Source organism: Microtus ochrogaster, chromosome 15 (assembly GCF_000317375.1).
Source record: "Microtus ochrogaster isolate Prairie Vole_2 chromosome 15, MicOch1.0, whole genome shotgun sequence".
Classification (NCBI taxonomy): Eukaryota; Metazoa; Chordata; class Mammalia; order Rodentia; family Cricetidae; genus Microtus; species Microtus ochrogaster.
The window spans coordinates 6,087,322-6,098,595 of record NC_022017.1 but is presented as its reverse complement, the minus strand read 5'-3'; the positions used below and the strand labels follow the sequence as shown (position 1 = coordinate 6,098,595).

The 11,274-nt window shown below is 39.1% G+C and overlaps 1 pseudogene; it reads right to left on the bottom strand.

The window, feature by feature from the left end:
* Positions 1-6,824: 6,824 nt before the first annotated feature.
* On the bottom strand, positions 6,825-7,774 carry LOC101979953 (annotated as a pseudogene).
* Positions 7,775-11,274: the final 3,500 nt, after the last annotated feature.

Below are 11,274 nucleotides of genomic sequence, written 5' to 3'. Positions count from 1 at the left end.
ACTCACAGAATGAAACCCTAATCCCCCAAAACACACACACACACACACACACACACACACACACACACACACACACAAAGATGAGTGGGAACTTTAAAACCCTTCAGCTATTGACTGTGATTGACAGTCCCCCTAGTGTCCAGCTCTGGCTAGACACTTAGGCTAATGTTACCTGTCTTACTTAGCTCTCCTCTCAGTATGAGATGGGCATTCCTAGATTTTATCCATAAGGAGAGTGTGTCCTAGTGCCTATATGTCTTCCAAGCCCACAGACTTAAAATAAAAGGATCTGATTTCTTCAGGTTCATTTGATTTGAGAGTCCCTATCTTTCTCTATTTTCTGAATACTATAATAATAATGATCTATTTATTTTAATTTTATGTGCATGGGTTTGTGGGGTTTTTTTTTGTTTTGTTTTATTGTTTTTTTTGTGGTTCTTTTGCTTTGTTTTGTTTTTTACCTGTATCCATATATGTACATCACATGGTACCTGGGGCCTAAGGACGTCAAAAGTGGATGTCAGACCCCTGGGACTAGAGTCACAGAGAGGTGTAAGCTGCCTTGTGGGTGCTGGGAATCAAACCAGGACTGAGGCTGCAGTATATCTTATATGCATATCATATAACATCTATAACAATTAATTACATAATGTATTGTATATATATATTATATATATATATATATATATATCTGGTTTGATCCCCAGCACCCACATGGAAGCTTACTCTAGAAGAGCAGTCAGTGCTCTTAACTGCTGAGCCATTACTCCAAGAGTAAATTGAGACTCAGAAAGATGAAAAGGCTCGTCCAAGGGCACAGTGACGGTTCCCTGGTCTTTGTACTTCTCTCGACACATGTAAGAAAGACACTGGTCTTTGGGACGCTTGCTGACTTTGCTCTTCTAGCTCACTCACAAGCATTTATTCTTATGACTAAGGACATAAAGGCTATTGCCGGCATGTATGCGCTGGGTGTGTGATGTACGTTCATGTGTAGGGGCACAGGCTTGTCACTTCATGGAGGTCACATGATAACCGGCAGCCTCAGTCCTTGGCTGTCACCTTCTTTCTACCTCCCATCTTACTGTAGGAGCCCTGGGATTATGGACACACAGTCCACACAGCTTTCTTTGGGCTCAAGGATCTGAACTCAGGTCCTCATGCTGGCAAGGCAAGCACTTTTACCATTGAGCCACTCTCCAACCCCCAAGATTGTATTTAGTAAGTGTCAAAGCTAGTGTCCTATTTAGCCACATGGGTAATAAAAAGGGCTATGTGTAATATAATTAACAGCAAGACTTGGTTTAAATGCTAACTCAGTCACTATCAGTATGCTCTTCTGCACGTTATATAGTGTATATCTTATGTGCATGTCATAAGACATCTATAACAATTAATTGTGTGATGTATTAATATATACCATATAATATGCATATTGTATATTATATAGGCTTTTCTATTTCCTCACTTCTAAAACAGAAATAAGAATACTCTTCATTTTATTTTATTTTATTATTTTTTTTTGGTTTTTCGAGACAGGGTTTCTCTGTGGTTTTGGAGCCTGTCCTGGAACTAGCTCTGTAGACCAGGCTGGTCTCGAACTCACAGAGATCCGCCTGCCTCTGCCTCCCGAGTGCTGGGATTAAAGGCGTGCGCCACCACCGCCTGACAATACTCTTCATTTTACGGGATGGGCTAGCAAGGGAGTTAAAAGCTCATATTCTGCCAGGTATGATGATGCATACCTATAATACCAGCACTTGTGAAGTGAAGGTACAAGTATCAAGGGTTCAAGGTCACCTTTAGCAACATAATGAGTTCAAGGATAACATAAGCTATATAAGACCCTGGTGCTGCTGGCACATGCCCTTCATCCTAGCACTGAGGAGGCAGAGGCAGACAGATCTATATGAAAAAAACAAAACAAAAGACCCAGTTTCAACTCCTGCCCTCCTTGAAAGAAATAGAGGGAGGGGGGGTGAGGGAGGGAGGGAGAGCAGGAGGAAGGGAGAGAGGAAAGGAAGGGAGGGAGGGAGGGAGGAAGGAAGGAAGGAAGGAAGAAAGAAAGAAAGAAAGAAAGAAAGAAAGAAAGAAAGAAAGAAAGAAAGAAGAAATGGTATAGTATGTTGCCAGCTACTCAGGAGACTGAGGTGAGAGGATCATTTAAGCCCAGAGTGTGAGTCCATTCTGTACAGTTCAACAAGGTCTGTAGTATAATTAACAAAAACCCAGAGACAGATATTGGGGTTCAATCTGAGGAGCACAGAGGCAAAGCAGCCAACCACTAGTGAGCTCTTACCTCTAAGACATCCTCAGACTGAAAAATAGAGAGAGAGCTCCTGACTCATCCTGGCTTATATTTCTCTCTAGTACTGAGATTAAAAGGGTGAGCCACCATCACCTGGATCTGTTTCTGTATTGATCTTGTGTAGTCCAGGGTGGCCTTGAACTCACAGAGATCTGTCTACCTCTGTCTCCCAAATCCTGGGATTAGAGGTGTGTGGCACCACTGCCTGTCCTCTAGTGGCTAAGTTTTACCTTCTGGTCTTTAGGCAAGCTTTATTTATAACACATAAATAAGATATCACTGTATTTCCCTGTTTGTCTAAAAAGTTTTAAAAACCATAATTAATATAAAAAACTATATACAATAAATACAATGACTATATACAATATGTATGGGGGAAATCAACAATGTCTAGTCCATTTGCATTTGACAAATTTAGAGAAAAACTCCATATCTAGCCTATCTTGGTGAGTCCAAAGTCTTGTACCTAGTTTACTTTCTATCATAACTTGCTTTACCACCCAAAACTATCTTTTTATAACTCTCAACCTTATATACTTTACATTTCTTTAATGAAATTTTTTCCTAAGTGTTGTAAACAATGAAAACTGTAACTATAACTATCTAGTATTCAACTATCTCAGAGACCTGAAAAGGAAATAATATTAATTGAGTATGCAAGAAGTATGAGCAAGGGACTTCTGAAAACTGTGAGAAATGACAGAAACAGCTGGATGCATGGACAGTCACCCAAAGTTCCTCTGCAATGTCGGGCATCCATCTCCAGCTTACAGGCCTAGAATATCTGACAGATTTCTTTATGAAGCAGTATTTTGGAATGACTGTCCTGCCTTGTCTGGGCAAGGTTTGGCAGTCACTTTCTTTTGTGTCCTGCTAGTCCCATTAGTACAACATACTGTCAACAGTTGAGGCTAGCACACTTTCTTGCTCAGTGGCTTACTTTTTGCCGCAAAGGAGGCAAACTCCTACTGTCGTTGTGGGGTCCCATCCTCCTTATGGTGACTTCAAAGGTCACTGTTAGGTGTGCTCATGGTTCCCTGCAGAAAACCAATAGAAATTCAAACCTGAAATCAAGTACAGGAAGGTAAATGAAACCTTTTTCTGAAATTAGTACTTTATATGACCATTAATATCATGACAAAAAAATTAATATTTATGTATATTTCTTATAAATCTTATACCTTAAGAAAAGCTGTTAAAAAGTCAATATAAAACCAAAGGATTACCAGATTAGTAGCAATAAAATAGTCCTTAAATATTTGTTTTTCTTCTGTACCATATCAGGTGGCTCTTAAGACATGAGACAGAGATTTTGGATTCCACTTTAATAAGCATGCTTGGGTTTAGAGAAGGAGAGAGCCCCACTTCAACTCCAAAGCCAGCTTTGATTTTTAATTAAACTGGGACCACAAAAAGGCCATTTTCATTATCTGTCTATAGAGAATAGCAGAAACAAACATTTGGAAAGATTTATGAAATTTTACCCTGTTGGGCTAAACTAGTAGGCCAATTTACTCTTTTTCTTGGGACAGTTTTTTGGGTGATTTGTCCCTTTTCTTCAGATGTCTCATTTGTTCAGTGGTCTTCAGATTCCTTAGCTTGATACCTTGTTCTCCTAAAAAGAGAGAAAAAAAACCCTTCTCCAACCTTGATTTTGAAGGGATTCTTTTGTGGTAAGTTATATCTGATCAAATGAGAAGCATTTGTTAGTTTTATAGGTTAGTTTAGGTTAAACAGCCATGGTGCTTAATCAACTATTATCTCTTCTAATTAAGAAATGTCTCTTGGGGGCTGGAGAGATGGCTCAGAGGTTAAGAGCATTGCTTGCTCTTTCAAAAGTCCTGAGTTCAATTCCCAGCAACCACATGGTGGCTCACAAACATCTGTTTTGTTTTTGTTTTTGTTTTTTCGAGACAGGATTTCTCTGTGGTTTTGGAGCCTGTCCTGGAACTAGCTCTTGTAGACCAGGGTGGTCTCGAACTCACAGAGATCCGCCTGCCTCTGCCTCCCGAGTGCTGGGATTAAAGGCGTGCGCCACCACGGCCTGGCTCACAACCATCTGTAATGAGGTCTGGTGCCCTCTTCTGGCCTGCAGGCATACACACAGACAGAATATTGTATATATACTAAATAAATATAAAAAAAAGAAACGTCTCTTGTTCAAATCAAATCTTTATCCATTTTGATGGTATCCACAGCCTTTCTTCTCCTGTGAATACAAAAGAAAAATCCCTTCCCCAACATAATACCTGGTTTCCATTCTGAGGTCAGTACATCTTTAAAGTATATTGACTGGTTTAATTCTGTAGATCTTTTCTACTATCCAGTGTCCCTCTGCAGCTCTTGTTCCTTTCTCATTAGCATTTAGAAAATTCAAAGTTAATAAAACATTATGCGATCTATTTCTGGGGGGGGGTTAATCATCCCTTTCTGTTTATTTAATATATCCTTTAGAGTTTGATTTGATCTTTCTGTAACTACCTGGCCTGTAGGATTGTGTGGTATACATGTAATATGTGTTATATTATAATAAGCAAAAAAACAGTTTAATTATCTTAGAGACATATGCTAGAGCACTGTCTGTCTTGATTTGTACAGGTACCCATGATGGCCATAACTTCTAGCAAATGTGTGATTACCAAATCAGTGTTTTCTGAACTCAAAGCAGTTTCCCACTAAAAACCTAAATAGCTATCAATTATGTGATGTACATATTTTAGTTTTCTAAATTATACAAAATGAAAGATATCCATCTGGCAGATTCATTCCTTGAATACCCATTTGGGTTTTTTCCTGCAGGTAGTGGTATTTGGTTGTATAAAGAACAAGTAGAACATTTCCTTATTATTTCCTTGATTTGTTGCCACGCGATGAAAAAGTCCTTTTTTAAACCTTTGCTATTACTATTTGCTATTGACATAATGTTTTTATGAAATTCTCAGGCCTTCAGCATATTTCCAATCAATAATTGATTGATTTCTGCATTACCTTCTACTAGAGGACCTGGCACACCCATATGGAATAGGATGTGTGTTATGTACATGGGATGATGCCTATTCCTGATTATATCTTGTACCTGAATAAATAATGAAATCAATTCTGTATCATCTGGTATAAATTCAGTGGTTTCAATTTGTAAAACAACTCTTTCAGCATATTGTGAATTGATAACTATGTTAAGAGGTTCTTTAAAATCTCTTAGTACCCTGAGAATAGCATATGATCCTGACTTTTTGGACAGAATCATAAGGATTCTGTTCCACTTTACTTAAATTTTCTGATTTGTAACCTGCCTTCCCTGATTTATTTGTATCAATATAGAATGTAGGGGCTCCAGTTGTTGCTGTGCCCCCTACAATGCAAGGAAGGATCCAGTTAGTTCTCTTTATAAATCAAATTCTCTTGCTTTGGGGATAGTTCTTGTTCATCTCTCCCAAAAGATTACTACAAGCTCTTTGCCAGGGTTCACTTTCTTCCCATTAATGTATCAATTTCATCATTATTAAAATGAACTATAATTTCTGCTGGGTCTATTTCTGCTAATTGATGAAGTCTCAATTTTCCTTTTAGAATTAACTCAGAGACTTTTTTCCACATAAGTTTTTAATTTTTAACTTGGTTTATGTGTTAAAAAGATCTATTCCAAGATAATATCATCTCTCTGCATTAAAATTCCTGTAGGGGAACATTTGGATGCTAGTATGAACAGAATGCAGTTAAGATTAGGACCCACATGATCCACATGTGCCTTCTGTAATTTCTTTCAATTAAAGTCAATTCTCTATAAGCTTCAGCTGATAATTGCCTGGGACTATTTAAGTCCATGCACCATCTAAGGTTTTCTTTAAATTAATCAGATCATCAGGACCTATCCCAATAGTGTGCCATAGATGGGAAATGTCTCCTAGAAATCTTTGGAAGTCATTAAGAGTCTGCAACCAATCTCTCATAATTTGCACATTTTGGGGTCTATTTTTTATTTTATCAGAAAGTTTAGTTATCATTCAGAAAAAAAACTGAGTGGATAACTTTCTCTGAAAAGGCATATTGACTCTGTGTGGTCTGCCATTATTACAAGGGACAAGACTGCCTGTAAGTTACGTTACCTTACTTTCTAGTCAGATAATGACAGAAAGTTCCTGTAAGTTACGTTACCTTACTTTCTAGTCAGATAATGACAGAAAGTTCCTGTAAGTTACGTTACCTTACTTTCTAGTCAGATAATGACAGAAAGCTCCATTTCCAGTCTGATTATAGAAATACATGTGGCCCAAAGAGTCTGAGATTATATAAATACAAAACAAGAAAGGCAAAAAGCAGTAAGGTAGCCGGGCGATGGTGGCGCATGCCTTTAATCCCAGCACTCGGGAGGCAGAGGCAGGTGGATCTCTGTGAGTTCGAGACCAGCCTGGTCTACAGAGCTAGTTCCAGGACAGGCTCCAAAGCCACAGAGAAACCCTGTCTTGAAAAAAAAAGCAGTAAGGTAGGGCATGCATGGGGTTCCAGGAGAAAAATCTCAGAAATAACCCCAAGTGGTAACAGGGAATCGCTGACTGGCATTTGGAGTATTCCAGTCATCTTTGTCTTTTGTTGCGTGCTTGAGGATGCGTGTGAACTCAATGTAGTTGAAACTCCCCCTTCTTGTCAGTGGGGCCTCCTTGGATAGCTCACCTACTTCCTCATCTGTGAACTGGTGGCTCATGATTGTCAGCAGCTCCTTCAGGTAATCCTCCTGGAAGGTGCCAGTCGTCTCCTCAGTAAAGCAAGTGAAGGCATTTCTGATGACACCTTCGGGATCTGTGCCATTCAACTTCTTACCAAACTTGTTGAAAATGATGGGGCCTGGGGCCTCATTCATCATGGCATCTAGTGTTGCAGGGTGAGGGCCTGTTTGTTCATCCCTGCCACCCCGCTAGCTTAGCCCCAAAATAACCACACAGAAACTGTGTTCATTAAATCACTGCTTGGACTATTAGCTCTAACATCTTATTGGCTATCTCTCACACCTTAATTTAGCCCATTTCTATTAATCTATGTATCGCCACATGACAGCGGCTTACCAGGAAAGATTCAGCATGTCTGATTCTGGCGGCTCCATGGTGTCTCTCTGCTCCATCTTTCTTCCTCCCAGCATTCAGTTCTGTCTTCCCCGCCTACCTAAGTTCTGCCCTATCAGCTAGGCCAAGGCAGTTTCTTTATTCATTAACCAATGAAAGCTACACACAAACAGAAGAACCTCCTACACCAATCTAGATATTCATCAGTTGGATTTTTTGCCACTGAGGGAAGCATGTCATACAAGTCCTCCTTGTCAGTGAAGCCATCCCAGTTCTAGTCAATCATGTTGAAGGCCTCTTTGAACTCTTGGAACTGAAACTGGTCAAACATGGCAAACACATTGGATGTTGCACACTGAAGGCACTTCTTGGTGGTTTTAGTGTTTGCCCTTTTGCTCGACATGGTGGTTAAATCCCTACTCAGTCATGAGAATTGAGGGTGTCTCTCGACACTGTTGACTGCTCTCACCAACCTAACCTGGGGCCCAATTTTTTCAAAGCTATTTTATAGCATAAATAATTTTTTTTTGGTTTTTCGAGACAGGGTTTCTCTGTGGCTTTGGAGTCTGTCCTGAATCTAGCTCTGTAGACCATAAATAATTAATAGAATTTCCTCTTTGTAATTTTTTTTAGGAGTAATCTGTAATTCCCCAATAAGGCAAAATTTTCTTTACTTCTTCAAACATTCTAAAGTATGTACATTTGAATCAGACAGTAAAATGTCATCCATATAATGGTAAACTACAGATTTAGGAAATTGCTTACGCATCATTTTCAATGGCTGACATAAATATTGACACAGGTTGAGTGTAACACCTGCGTCTGTGTTACCCTCTTGGAACAGTTCGTGTACGAACGACTGTACCATATGCGAGCAGGGGAAGGGCCTGGAGATTGAAAGAACACACTATAGACCTGGGTCATTTGAAAGGAGATCAGCGGACTGTGTAACTCAACCTTGGGAAGTTCCTTATATACCTAGCTTCTGCACAAGGAATTCCCCCCAGGCAGGAGGGAAATTGCCACACCCAAGATGGAGTAAACAATGCCCTACAGCTAATCACCAGGTGGGACAGAGGGAGCACAGGGACAAACAGAATGTTTTAGCTGGCTGACCAGAAACTGTCCTCAAAATAAACCCCAGGAGCAGGGGTAGACCCTTGGGCCCTACAGTTGAGGCTATTTAACATCCCCTGCGGGAGATCCTTTCATTGATATCTTTTAGCAGGTTAAAAATTATTAAATGTGGGTACTGTGAAGGCAAATTTTTCTCTGTCCTTTTTCTTGTGAAGGTATAGTATAGAAACAATCTTTTAAAGCAATAACTATAAGAGGCCATCCTTTAGGCAATAGAGAAGGCAAAGGAATGCAAGACTGTAGAGAGCCCCTTGGCTGACTCACCTTATTAAAGCTCTTGCATCTGAGACCATTCTCTACTCTCCAGATCTCTTTTTAACAACAAATACAGGAGAATTCCAAGGGCTGGTTGGCTCAATATGCTGAGCGTTTAGGTGCTCCTGTATCAGCTGTTCTAAAGACTACAGGTACTCTCTTGTTAAAGACCATTGAGCAACCTTTACAGGTTTGTCTGTCAACCATTTTAAACATAGGACTGTTGGTGCCTTTGGAAGATCAGCAGCTGTTGTGCCCTGTTCTTGTACAACCTGAATGGTCATAACTGTTTATAAAACCTTCTAATATTTTCCCCAGAAACATATGTTAATTTATGGTTTTTTTTCCCTAAAATTGGGGGAATGTTAATCTCAGTATTCCACTGCTGTAACAAATCACATCCCCACAAATTTATTGCTGTGTTAACCACATATGGTTTTAATATTCCTCTCTGCCCTTCTGGCCCTATACACTTGACCCATCTTATGCTCTGCTTTACCTGAGATAAAGCGGAGTTCCAATCCCTGAAAACTGAACATTTACATCCTGAAGAGGCCAATTTGGATGTCAAGATTTTGATGAAATTATTGTTATAGCAACACCTGTGTCTTCACCAGAACTTCAGTGACATCATTTTTCAAATTTTTAATTTTGGTCTTTGTTCATTTATAGAAGTTTGCCAAAATACTCATTTTATGGCTTCTCCTGAATTTTTTGTTCTCTCTTCTAGAGCTGTTCTATTATCCAGAATCATATAATTTCTTACAGTAGGTATTAGTTTCTTTAATTGCTCTGGGAAGGAGTTTTCTCTAAAATGTCAGGAAACAACTGAACTGGATTTGGCATAGGGCCCTGCAAGAGGCCCCTTAGCAAGTTTCCCCGATGGCAAAGATTACCATGGATATTTCTCGTTGACCTACATTCATTAGTCCAATCCCTGCCTTTGCCACACCTTCTACATAATCCAGAAGGGAGGGGCATTCTGAATGGATCATTCCTAGAAAAAAACATCATTTCTAGAAATGCCCTGTCTACAATCCCTTTTAAGGTGACCTTGTTTGCTATAATTATAACATTTGACATTTTGAGTTTTCCTCAAACCTCTGGAAATCACCATTCCGATCCATGCATTATCATGTTCATGAGATTCAATATTAAGTGTATCTTGGATCCGTTCCTCCAAAGGTGCTGGCCTTGCCTTTAATGACCTAATTATCCTTTTGCATAAAGAATTGACATTCTTAAAAGCCAGAGATTCAGTTATTATTTGTCTAGCTTCTGAATTTGGTATCATTCTATTTATACTAAAGTCAATCTCTGTAAGAAATATGTAAAGGTTTCCTTTTGGCCCTGTATAACTTTAGTAAATGACTCAGTTTTCTTTTCTATTTCTCCAATTATGTTTCAAGCATAAATTATGTCTCAAAGCTGCTGCATGTTAGGGCTGGAGAGATGGCTCAGTGGTTAAGAGCATTGCCTGCTCTTCCAAAGGTTCTGAGTTCAATTCCCGGAAACCACATGGTGGCTCACAACCATCTGTAATGAGGTCTGGTTCCCCCTTCTGGCCTGCAGACATACACACAGACAGAATATTGTATACATAATAAAATGTAAAAAAAAAAAAAAGATTAAAAAAAATTTTTTAAAAAAGCTGCTGCATGTCATAAATCCAGGATGTGGTCACCATATGCAGCCTGCCTTTCATTTTTACAATGTATTTATTTTGTTTTATGTATATTGGCTTTTTGCCTGTGTGCATCTCTGTGTGTGGGTGTCAGATCTTGGAGTTACAGTTTCTAGCTGCCATGTGGGTATGGGGAGTTGAACCTAGTGTCTCTGGAAGAGCAGTCAGTGCTCTTATCACTGAACCATCTCTCCAGTCCCCACACAGCTTGCCTTTCTATAGTAGCTTAGTCTCCTTCTCCAAGAATTTGATCTTGGGAGATTTCTCTACCTCTAGCTTTACTCTGTTGTTCAATAATCTTAGCCTCTTCTCTGAACCAGGTACTCCACTGTAATTGTGGACCAGGCTCTAAAAGAGCTTTAACCAACTCTATCCAGCCATTACAAAATGATCATGAGTTTAACATTTGCTTCACAAAAGGTGAATGCATATCATATGAGACTATTGCTTCCTTGAATATCCTTAAATCTAACATTGGCACAGGAGTTCAGTTAGCTGTAACAGAGTCTCTGTTATTTGGCATTTCCTGTAAGGTTACTAGATATATTAAAGTTGGTTGTCTGAAAACCTTAGGCTGTTCTTCTCTATTCTTATAATGCAACATTGAAATTGGTTCTCCATTAAATTCTTTTGTCTGATTTGAATATCTCTGTGATCTGTTTTATTAGGTTTTTCTAAGGCCTGTATCTTAGCACTCAGATTAACCAAGGTTTTTAGTGATAAGACAAAAATGATAATGCTGTGATTGACATTACATAAATCCCATCTAAATTAGATATCTTCTCATTAAATTGTTCTATTTTCAAATTATCTAGCATTTTATTATACAGAGA